Here is a 12,149-nt window from a genome sequence, read left to right as displayed (position 1 = left end):
TGATGAGGGGTGAAGTGGGGTGGTGACTAAAGGAACTGTTAGTGTATGATGATGATAAGAGACAAAACAAAACAAGAAGGACGAAGAGCTGCTGCCTGACGCTTGTCTGTGGATCAACAAAGCTGAAGGATTGTGTAACCTCATTCAGGTCCTGAGAAGGAAGAGCCCTCTTTGGGGGGCAGCTGAGGAGACAGCACAATGACAAAGTGAGTCACCAGAAAAAAGCAGTGTAGCAGAAAGAATGACTCTTGGCACAGAGCGGTGGTTGACTTCCTAGGGTTAGAGGTTTAGGTCTGCCGTCTTTTAGAAGAAGAGCACTGGTGAGGCCTTGATGGGAGTTCCCATCCCCACTCCCAAGTTCACTTATGAGCAAGTATACCTTCCTCCCTCCCCTCCCTGGCCCACTGAAGCAATTAGAAAGTGGGAGGGTCCCAGAGACTTTTCCAAACCCAGCCTGCTTTCCTGACACCCTTTATGGTTAACAGTATATTGTATACTTAAAAATTGCAGAAAGAGTAGATGTTAAGTGTTCCAACCACAAAAGGTAACTATATGGGGCAAATGCATATGTTAATTAGCTTGGTTTAGCCATTCCACAATGTATACATATATCAAAATGCCATGTTTACCCCTAAATATATACAATTCTTATTTGTTTACTAAAAATACATTTTTTAAAAATTGTTATATACTTCTATGTTGGCGTGAAAAGACATTAACTACATGTAAGGGCCTATTGCATCAGTCAAAAAGTCCACACAATTAAAACTGGGTGAAAATTCTTTCAGATGTTTATTATATACATCCCTGTGTATTTTTTTCATAAAATTGGAATCATATTGTATGATAGTGGTTCTCAATGTGTAGTCCATGGGCTACTGCAGGTCCCTGAAACAGTAAGGTCAAAACTATTTTCAAAACAATAGTAACATGTTATTTTCTGTTTTTCACTGAGTTGACATTTGCACTGGTGGTGCAAAAGCAATGGCGGGTAGAACTGCTGGTGCCTTAGCATGGATTAAGGCAGTGTCCCCATACTATACTAGTAGTGATTGCATTCTTTAGAACCACACGCTCTAATTTTTTTAAGCCAAATTTATTTTAAAATGTCTTTAATAATAAAGTCCTTATTTATATAAATTGTATATGATAAAATCTCAATGATTGAGTGCATGTCTTTTTAATATTCCATGTGATGAAATAGGAAGTACGCACAAAGCATTTCTGCCGCATAGCTTAGGACAATGGTTGTCTCTAAGGTAAATATTTGCATAATCATTTTAGTTGTGCACTGAATTAGCTGCTTTTTTCATGGAACATTAGTTTTACTTGAAGAATGACTGGCAGACAAACTATGGTTTTTCAGACTTGGGTATTTATTAGAGATTTTCTTGAAAATGAATGAAGTGAGACTTCAAGAAAAACAACTGACAGGATTTGTCACCAACAATAAAATTTGAGCTTTTAAGCAAAATTAGAAATTTATAAAACTTGCATCCACAAATACAAGCTTGACAGCTTCTCTTGAAGATTTTTCTGACGAGATCTGTGGTGATAATAATGGAGGTGATGGCCTTTTTTTCTTTTTCTCCTAGGAGAAAATTGATGGAGGACCCTAGGGCTTAATGTTGTTCTTACTCAGTTTTACTGTAATCATTGTAACCCATATGACATCGAATCCACGGCGATTTAATAAATAATACAATTGCTGTGGTAACAACATGACCCTGAGTGAGGTTAGACCCAAGAATTTTTGAACCCTTACTAAGGGGAACCTGAAAATATGTCAGTCCTGGAAAAGGACTTCTGGGGTAAGATAGTATTTGAGTTTGTATTTGGAAGATGGATGCATCAGCATCTCCTGGCTTGATCCTCACTATTCAGGTAGTCTAACCAGCTTCATCTGCTCTGATTAACAGTGGAAACTTCCATAATCTTCAGGTGAAACCTATTCCTGTACAGAGATGTGTGGTCTGGCCTAATGAACAAGCTACAAATCACTCAATAGGGAAATGCTTTATTTCCTAAGGTCTGGATTTTTGTGCCTTAAATCACATCACAGTGAAAGTACGAGCATAGTTCAGGTGTGGCTAAATCCTAAAAGAGTAGTTCTTTGAAAGATTTAACTTCATAGAATAATAACAATAGGTACCAGGAATTGAACATCAGCTGTATAGTATTCTATTATTCTTGGAGTTCCTGGAGCTACATTTGTTTCCACCCTTTATCAGGCCAGGTTATTCAACTTTTCCATTGTAAGATCTATTACAATATATTTCCTTAAATTATCCTTTTGCGCTTAAGCAAAAGGCCTCATACTAAGAGTAAGATGAGAGATGGGGTAGTAAGCAATAGAGTCTCATGAAATCATGGGATATTTGGGTTGAGGTGGGCAAAATGCAAATGAGACTTCCTTCCCAATCTGGGGTCGAAAACAGTCTATAATTAATTGAGAGCTTTCCCTGTTACAAAAGTTCTATGTGACAAGGTAATTGCTCCTATAGAACAATTTCATGGGGAAGAGGAATTGAGTGGGATCAGGTATTTGTATCTAGGGACAACGAACAACTTCCAGTGAAAACAATGAGTAGGCTTGAATATGGAATTTAATGTAAAAGATAAAACAACAAGGAATCCTACTGCAAGAATCCTTTCCAGTTAAGGCTGTCATACAGAGATCTCTTGAAGAATGAGTTTAGGAATTGACCTTGTCTGTTACTTAACTGTAATATCAGTTGAATTCACCACCTTACCAGGTTTCCTTAGTGAAACTGGAAACACTGGTAACCGGGATAGGTAATCTGGCAAATCCTGAGCCTTTTTGGGATTTTTGAAAATAGTTCCGACTATGCCCTGCCTATAAAGAAAATAACAATTTGCCTCATATGCCCCCACTGAAATTCGTATTTTAAAATACGAGGTTGATATTTTAAAATATGAGGTTGATAATTTAATATTAAAACCAGAGAATTAGATTTTCAGTGTGCCTGACTAGGGGACAGAGTTTAGATCAGTCCAAATTAATTGCAGTTAGAGTTCTCACCTATTGTTAATACATGAATAATATATTGATTAGCTCTAGACTTAAGTTAGACATGAATGGTAAAATTTCAAGAACAACCACTAAAATTATAGAAATAGAGTATATAATATCTAGAGCAATAAAAGAAAAAATGCACTTTGAGAAAATATTTTTAATCCAAAAGTAGGTGAGAAATGAGAAAAGTGAAGCCTCAAAAAAGGAAGACAAATAGAAAGTACATAGTTCAAATGTATTTGTAATCACAATAAGTGAAAATGGCTAAATTTACTTGTTAAATATATATAACCGGATTTTGAAAACCATCTACATGCTAAATAATAAGCATGCAGAAATTTTGAAAGCAAAAAGATAGGAAAAGTTATACCATGTAAGCATTAACCGAAAGGAGGCTGCCATAGCCAAGTAAATATGAGACTAAATAGATTTTAAAGCAAAAAACATTGTTAAAGATAAAAAGTGGGTGAATGATTAAACACACTGTTACATCCATAACATAGAATACCATTTGGAAATAAAAATGAATGAACTATTGATACATACAGCAATCTAGATTAATCTCAAGGGCATTATACTGAGTGAGAAAACAAATCTCAAAAAGTCACATACTATGTGATTCCATTTTTATAACATTCTTCTTTTAGCTTTGTTATTGATACATAATAATTGTAGTATTGGTGGAGTACATGTGATGCTTTGATATGTGCCAACAAGGTGTAACGATCAAGAATATTCAGGATATTCAGGATATCCACTACCTTAACCATTTGTCATTTCTTTGTGTTGGGACCATTTCAAATCTTCTAGCTATTTTGAATTATTGTTAACTATAGTCACCCTACTGTGCTATCGAACTCTAGAACTTATTTCTTCTATCTAACTGTATGTTTGTACTCATTAACCAACCTCTCTTCATCCCCCGCTACCCACCTCACCCAGTTCCCAGACTCAGGTAACTATCATTCTACTCTCTACCTCCATTAGATGAACTTTTTTTTGGCTCCCTCATGTGAGTGAGAACATGCAACTGCCTTTTTGTGCCTGGCTTATTTTACTTAACATAATGACCTCCAGTTCTATCCATGTTGCTGCAAATGACAGGATTTCATTCTTTTTATGGCTGAATAGTATTCCATTGTGTATATATAACATATTTTCTTTATCCATTCATCCATTGATGGACACTTAGGTTGCTTTCACATCTTGGTTATTGTGCATAGTGTTGCAATAAACACGGGGTTGCAAGTATCCCATTGATATACTGATTTTCTTTTCCTTGGATAAATATCCAGTGGTGGGGACTGCTAGATTGGATGATAGTTCTAATTTTGTTGTTTTTGAGAAACCCCTATACTCTTTTCTGTAATGGCCGTACAAATTTATATTCCCACCAACAGTATATTAGTGTCCTCTTTTCTCCACATCCTCGCCAGCATGTTATTTTTTTGACTTTTTGATAGTAGCCATTCTAAATGGGGTGAGTTGATATCTCATTCTGGTTTTGATTTGCATTTATTTGATAATTACTGATATAGAGCATTTTTTCATATACCTGTTGGCCATTTGTATGTCTTCTTTAGGGAAATGTCTGTTGAGATCCTTTGCCCACTTTAATGGAATTATTTGGGGTTTTGCTCTTGAGTTGAGTTCCTTGTATAACAGTCTTAAAATGAAAAAATTATAGAAATAGAAAACAGATTCATGGTTGCCAGGTGTTAGGTGTGGTAGGGTGGGTAGTGTGTATCACTGGAAAGGGGCAGCACAAAGGATATCTCTGTGGGGATAGAATAGTTCTGCATCTTGATTGCAGTGGTGTGATACAATGGTATAGAACTATATGATGCATTTTCTACCAGTATCAAATTCCTAATTTTAATATTGTACTACAGTCATATAAAATGTAGCCATCGGGGGAAACTGTTAGGAAAGGTACAGAAGACCTGTTGGTATTATCCTTGCAATTACAGGTAAATATATAATTATTTCACAATAAAAGTTTTTAAATGATGGTAAAAAGTTAAATTCGCCAAAAAATTATAAATTTGTGAGTATATATGAAATAACCTCAAAAGATATAAAGAAGCTGGGCACAGTGGCTCAGCCTGTAATCCCAGCACTTTGGGAGGCTGAGGCAGGTGGAGCGCTTCAGGTCAGGAATTCAATAACAGGCTGGCCAAAATGGTGAAACCCCATCTCTACTAAAAACACAAAAAATTAACCGGGCGTGGTGATGCGTGCCTGTAATCTCAGCTAATCAGGAGGCTGAGGCAAAAGACTTGCTTGAACCAGAGAGGCGGAGGTTGCAGTCAGCCGAGATTGCGCCATTGCACTCCAGCCTGGGTGACAGAGCAAGATTCCATCTCAAAACATATATATGTATATATAAAGAAAAATGTTATGGAACTATAAAAGGAACAAATCAACAATCACACGGAAGAATACAACATACTTCTCTAAAGTATTTAAAGAATAAGGAGAACAAAAAGTATTCTATTATTATATCTTGATAGTAAAGATATAGAATATTGAGCAATGTGGTCAACAATCTGATTTAATGGACATACACAAAATCCTGCACCAATTAATAGGAGAATACACTTTCCTCTCAAGCATACAGGGACTATTTATAATAATGATCATGAATTTGGCCATAAAACAGATCTCAACAAATTTCCAAGAATCAATGTCATAATAATCACTTTATTTGACCAAAATGCAATTAGGATAGAAATAAATAACAAGGTAATATGTTTTTAAAACCATGTATTTGAAACTTTTATTTTATTTATTTATTTATTATTTTGAGACGGGTTCTCACTCTGTCGCTCGGGCTGGAGTGCAGTGGCGCGATCATGGCTCACTGCAACCTCCGCCTCCCGGGCTTAATGGATCACACCACCTCAGCCTCCCAAGTAGCTGGGACTACAGGTGCATGCCACGTTGCACGGCTAATTTTTGTATTTTTGGTAGAGACGGGTTTGTCCATGTTGCCCAGGCTGGTCTCCAACTCCTAACTTCATGTGATTCTCCTGCCTCTCTGTATTATCCTTGCAGTTACAGGTGAATATATAATTATTTCACAACAAAAGTTTTTAAATGATGATAAAAAGTTAAATTCGCCAAAAAATTATAAATTTGTGAGTATTTAATAAAATAGCCTCAAAACATATAAAGAGGCCAGGCACAGTGGCTCAGCCTGTAATCCCAGCACTTTGGGAGGCTGAGGCGGGTGGCCTCCCATAGTGCTGGAATTACGGGTGTGAGCCACCACCTACGGTCATGTTTGGAAATTTAAAAAAAAAAAAAGAAAAGAAAAGTTTTTTGTAGTTTATGGGTTAAAAAAGGAAGCATAATAGAAATTCTAAAACACTGAAAACTGAATAATAACAAAAACACTAAATACCAACATTTGTAGGATTCAGTAAAAACAGTATTGCTTTTTTTCTTTATTTCTTCTAAAAAGAAAAAAAATGGGATACATTTGCCGAATGTGCAGGCTTGTTACATAGGCATACGTGTGCCATCGTGGTTTGCTGCACCTATTGACCCGTTCTCTAAGATCCCTCCCCTCACCTCCCACCCTCCAACAGGCCCTGGTGTATGTTGTTTCCCTGTGTCCCTGTGTTCTCAATGAAAATATTATTTCAAAGGAAATTTATGGTCTTAAGTTTTTATGTTATATGAAATGTCTACAACAGGCAAATCTATAAAGACAGAAAGTAAAGTAACACTTGAAAGGAGAGGCAGAGGCAAGATGAAGAGTGACAACTCATAGGTGCAGGATTTCTGTTTGGAGTAATGAAAATATTCCACAATTCATTGTGGTGATGGTTGCACAACTCTGGAAGCATACAACAAAAGGTTGAATTTTACACTTTAAATAGGTGAATTATTTAGAATGTGAATTATATCTCATAAAGCTGTTTTAAAAATCTTATGTTAGACTGGGGGGAATAAAAGGTACGCATTAATGAGCTAAGCATCCAAATCAAAAGTTGGAAATAGACTGATAGAATAAATGTAAAGATAATAAAATGAAAAAGACAAGAGCAGAAATAGATGGAATAGAAAAAAATACGTTTGATAGAATTTTAAAAAATGAAAAATTGGTCCTGAAAAGATATAATTTAAAAAGCAAACCTTTGGTAAGACTAATCAAGAAAAAAGGTGAAAATAAACAATATTAGCACTGAACAAGAGGACATAATAATGAATATGCAGTGATTTTAAGAGATAAGAGAATACCATAATTAACTTTATGACAATGAATTTGAAAATGTGGATGAAATGGATACATTATTGGAAAAATAAAACTTGCCAAAATTGGCTCAGAAAGAAACAGAGAATTCAAAGGGTCCTATAACCACGGGAAAAAATTAAATCAGCAGTTTAAAAGTTCCCTGCCCCTCTCCTCAAGAAATAGACCCAGATGTAACAGATAAAGTCCAATCTTATACAAACTGTTCTATAGCCTAGAAATAAGTAATGTTCTTCAATGCGTTTTATGAGTCAAATATCTTTTATATTAAAACCAACACGATCAGTATAAAAAAATGAAATTTCAAACAAGTCTCAAAATATAGATGTGAAAATCTTGGCCGGGCGCGGTGGCTCAAGCCTGTAATCCCAGCACTTTGGGAGGCCGAGACGGGCGGATCACGAGGTCAGGAGATCGAGACCATCCTGGCTAACACGGTGAAACCCCGTCTCTATTAAGAAATACAAAAAACTAGCCGGACGAGGTGGCGGGCGCCTGTAGTCCCAGCTACTCGGGAGGCTGAGGCCGGAGAATGGCGTGAACCCGGGAGGTGGAGCTTGCAGTGAGCTGAGATCCGGCCACTGCACTCCAGCCTGGGCGACAGAGTGAGACTCCGTCTCAAAAAAAAAAAAAAGAAATAGACCCAGATGTAACAGATAAAGTCCAATCTTATACAGACTGTTCTATAGCCTAGAAATAAGTAATGTTCTTCAATGCGTTTTATGAGTCAAATATCTTTTATATTAAAACCAACACGATCAGTATAAAAAAATGAAATTTCAAACAAGTCTCAAAATATAGATGTGAAAATCTTAAACAAAATACCAGCAAGTAGAATCCAGCAATATATTTTAAAAAGTCATGATCAGAATGGTAAGGCAGAGCTGGTTTAACATTTTAAAAAATCTATCAAAGCTTAATTGATACATTCTAACACTATATGGAAATATAAAGACCCAACAAGAGCTACATCAATTTGGAAACAAAGGATACTTACTCTACTGGAAACTTACTCTACTAGATAGTAAGATACACTGTATGTGTCAGTCAGGGTAACAATATGCTATACTGAAGCAACAAATGAACCTCAAAACCTCAGTGAACTAAACAAAGGTTTATTTCCTATTTACGTAAAATTTAATGATTAGGCAGCTCTCCAATCTTCCACGCAGTTACTCAGGAACCTAAGACTTCTTCCATCTTGTGGTTCCTCCATCTAAACACACAGCCTTTTACACCAGTTTTAAATAACTTTAACCCAGAAATAATAAACATTACTTTGCTTGTAGTGTGTAGTCCAGATAGTCATATGACCTCAATCTAACTGCAAGGCAAGTTAGGAAAGTAAGTACAAAAATCATTTGGTGAGTACCAGCTATCCTTGCCATGTCATAGTAACAAAAGTAATATGGAAGAGATAGATAGATAAATGGAAGCACTTAGAGACAGACTTAAGTAGATACAGAAAAAACTGGCAGCACAAATCAATGGAGAAAGAATGGACGGTTTAATATATGGAATTGGAAAGACTAGCTATTTGAAGAAAAATAAAGCTGGAACCCCCCTTAGCACCAAGTATAAATCCAGACTACAGAGAACAAAATAAATATGAAAGCTAAAATTGTGAACTTAATAGATGATAATATAGAAGAATATCTTTGCAGCCTAGAATTAGATAACAATTTCTTAAACAAAACCTCAGAAGTAGATGCCATAAGACACAAAAGATTAATAGATTTGATTACATAAAAAATAAGAATTTATATTCAATGAGAGACACCATAAACAAAGTTAATAGATGACAGAGAAAACTTATTTACAATACCTTTAACAAAGGATTAATAGCTAGCATATACAAAGTACTCCTGCAAATCCAAAAGAAAAGGACAGGAATACACTGCCCTATAGTGACAAAAGAGGACGGACAGGTGAGATGGCTCCTGCCTGTAAAGCCAGTGCTTTGGGAGGCCAAGGCAGGAGGATAGCTTGAGGCCAGGAGTTGAAGACCAGCTTAGGCAACATGGCAAGATCCTGTCTCTACAAAGAAAAAAAAAAAAACTATTTTAAAAAATTGGCTGAGTGTGATGGTGCATGCCTCTGCTTCCAGCTACTTGGAGCAGCTAGGCAGAAGGATTGCTTGAGCCCAGGAGGTCAAGACTGCAGTGAGGCATGTTGGTGTCACTGCACTCCAGCCTGAGTGACAGACTGAGACCCTATCTCAAAAAATAAAATAAAGTAAAATGAGAAAAATAAACTGACAAAACATGACAAATATACCCCGAGGAGATGAAAACCAAAATGCTCAGAAATAAATGAAGAGATATTCAGACTCATTATTAACCAGTTAATTGCTAATTAAAATTCAATTATAAATCCATTTATACCTATTTGGCTGCCAAAAATTTTAAAGCTGGGACATGCCAATTGTTACTGAGGGTACAGAGATAGAAGAATTCTAACGCACACAGCTAATTAGAGTTTAGACTGGAGCTGCTATTCCAAAGAGCAATCTGACATACATAAATGAATTATACATATGCCCTATGGCTCAACAATTCCATTCATTTTATATATATTCCAGAACACTTTTCACATAGGTCCATAAGGGGACATGCATGAGGACGTTCATCACAATGTATGAGGTAACAGTAAGTTGGAAGCAGTATAGATTTTATTTCCAGGAAAATGAGGAAGTAAATTGGAGTGGATGAATACCGTGGTACATTATACAACAGTGTGAGACTACAGACGATGTACACAGAGTGACATAGATGGATCTTTAAAAAAATATTACTGAGTGGGGAAAGAAGTCAGAATGAGATCCACAGCACCATACTACTATCTAAATCCATGCATACAAAATAAAGTAAGTTTTAAAATAACTCAAACAAACATACACATCAAATAAATTAGAAGGTTGCCTTTGGGGAGGAGATGGAAGTAAAGAATAGAGAAGAAAGGAAACAAAGTAGTAAATGAATTAATAAAGAAAAGAAAATGGGTTTCATTAGATCAATGCAGATGGTATGCTACAAAGGGAAGAATATGGTTAGTATAATCCTCATCACCTAAGGTCCAAAAAAAAAAAAAAAGGAAAGAAAATAATCCATTAATGTTGTAGTAGTATAAAAGTCTAAACTGCTATAATGAAAAACTCAAAAATTGTATGACTTAAAAAATATATATTCTTTACCAAAAGAGTCTGAGGTTAATGTTCCAGGTCAGCAGAGAGGCTCTGCTACACATAGCCATTCAGGGTCCCAGGCTCATTCCATCTTGTAGCTCCACCCTTCTCTAGGTACTCAAAGTTATCTGCACTCAGCCGGTAGCTAGGAAAAGAGAGAGCACATGTCAAGCATGAGGACATTTTATGAGGGAAAGTCTGGAACACATCACTGCTGCCACAATCCATTGGCCAGAACTCAGTCTCATGGTTGCACCCAATCATAAGGGACGCTGACCACTATAGCTAGACCACTATTAACCAGTCTAGCTGGATTCCAAGGAGTGGGCAGAAAGCATAGATATTGGAGAGCACTAACAGCCTCTACCACAGTTTGCAAGAACTTTGTTGAGGGAATTATAAAATGTTTTTAAAAGATATTAATCATCCACAATGCTGGTCTCAGTGACTGCTTTTCCTGGGCAATGGTTTACAAATGTTTTCAACCTCACTGGTACATTTCTCAGGGTTAGTTTGATGCCCAAATTTCTCTCTCCACCCTCGATGTCCATGATCAGTAATGTCTTCCATTTCCCCTGCAACTGTGTCCATCCCTCAAAACGTGAGGGCGGAGAGGCAGGCAGCATTTGGAATTAGAAAATGGACAGGATGTCGGTAACAGAGGCAGGGAATGAACATGAGATTGTACTTCCTCATATTTTCACTTCCTCATGTATTATTACTGCCTTAAAAAAATAAGCATCAGTGGCGAGGAGCAGTGGCTCACGCCTGTAATCTTAGCACTTTGGGAGGCCAAGGCAGGCAGATCACCTGAAGTCAGGAGTTCAACACCAGCCTGGCCAGCATGGTGAAACCCCATCTCTACTAAAAATATAAAAATTAGCTGGGCATGGTGGCACACGCCTGTAGTCCCAGCTACTCAGGAGGCTGAGGCAGGAGAATTGCTTGAATCCCAGAGATGGAGGTTGCAGTGAGCCTAGATCATGCCAATTCACTCCAGCCTGGGTGACAGAGCGAGAAACTCCATCTCAAAAAAAAAGCATCAGCACGCAATTATTTTTACAATCAGAAAAAAAAATGAAGTTATTGTCACTGAAAAATTAATGAGGAATTAATCTGGGAAAATCTATCATAAAAATATTTCTGGCCAGTCACAGTAGCTCACACCTGTAATCCCAGCACTTTGCAAGGCCAAGGCAGGTGGATCACTTGACGCCAGGAGTTCGAGATCAGCCTGTCCCACATGGTGAAACCCTGTCTCTACTAAATATACAAAAATCATCCGGGGATGGCAGTGCACACCTGTAATCCCAGCTACTCATGAGACTGAGGCAGGAGAATCGCTTGAACCTAGGAGGTGGAGTTTGCAGTGAGCCAAAATCGCGCCACTGCACTCCAGCCTGGGTAAGAGTGAGGGAGACTAAGTCTAAAAAAAAAAAAAAGTTCAACTTAAGAGGGAGGAAGTGCCTTAGCACAATTAAGTTTTATGAATGTATTGCTTTTCTGCACAAGAAGAGTTTATAAACATGCTAAGGTATTTGATAAGGTAATTGGTAAGGTGTTTGATAAGGTATTTAGAAGGATTAGACTGAATCCTTCTAAACAATGAGATTTAACTCTGGGCAAAGGGAAGAGCTGTGAGATTGATGCTGCAAGGTATGAGGAAT

This window comes from Theropithecus gelada, chromosome X (assembly GCF_003255815.1).
Source record: "Theropithecus gelada isolate Dixy chromosome X, Tgel_1.0, whole genome shotgun sequence".
Taxonomy (NCBI): domain Eukaryota; kingdom Metazoa; phylum Chordata; class Mammalia; order Primates; family Cercopithecidae; genus Theropithecus; species Theropithecus gelada.
The sequence above is the reverse complement of the archived record's forward strand: the minus strand, read 5'-3'. Positions refer to the sequence as shown.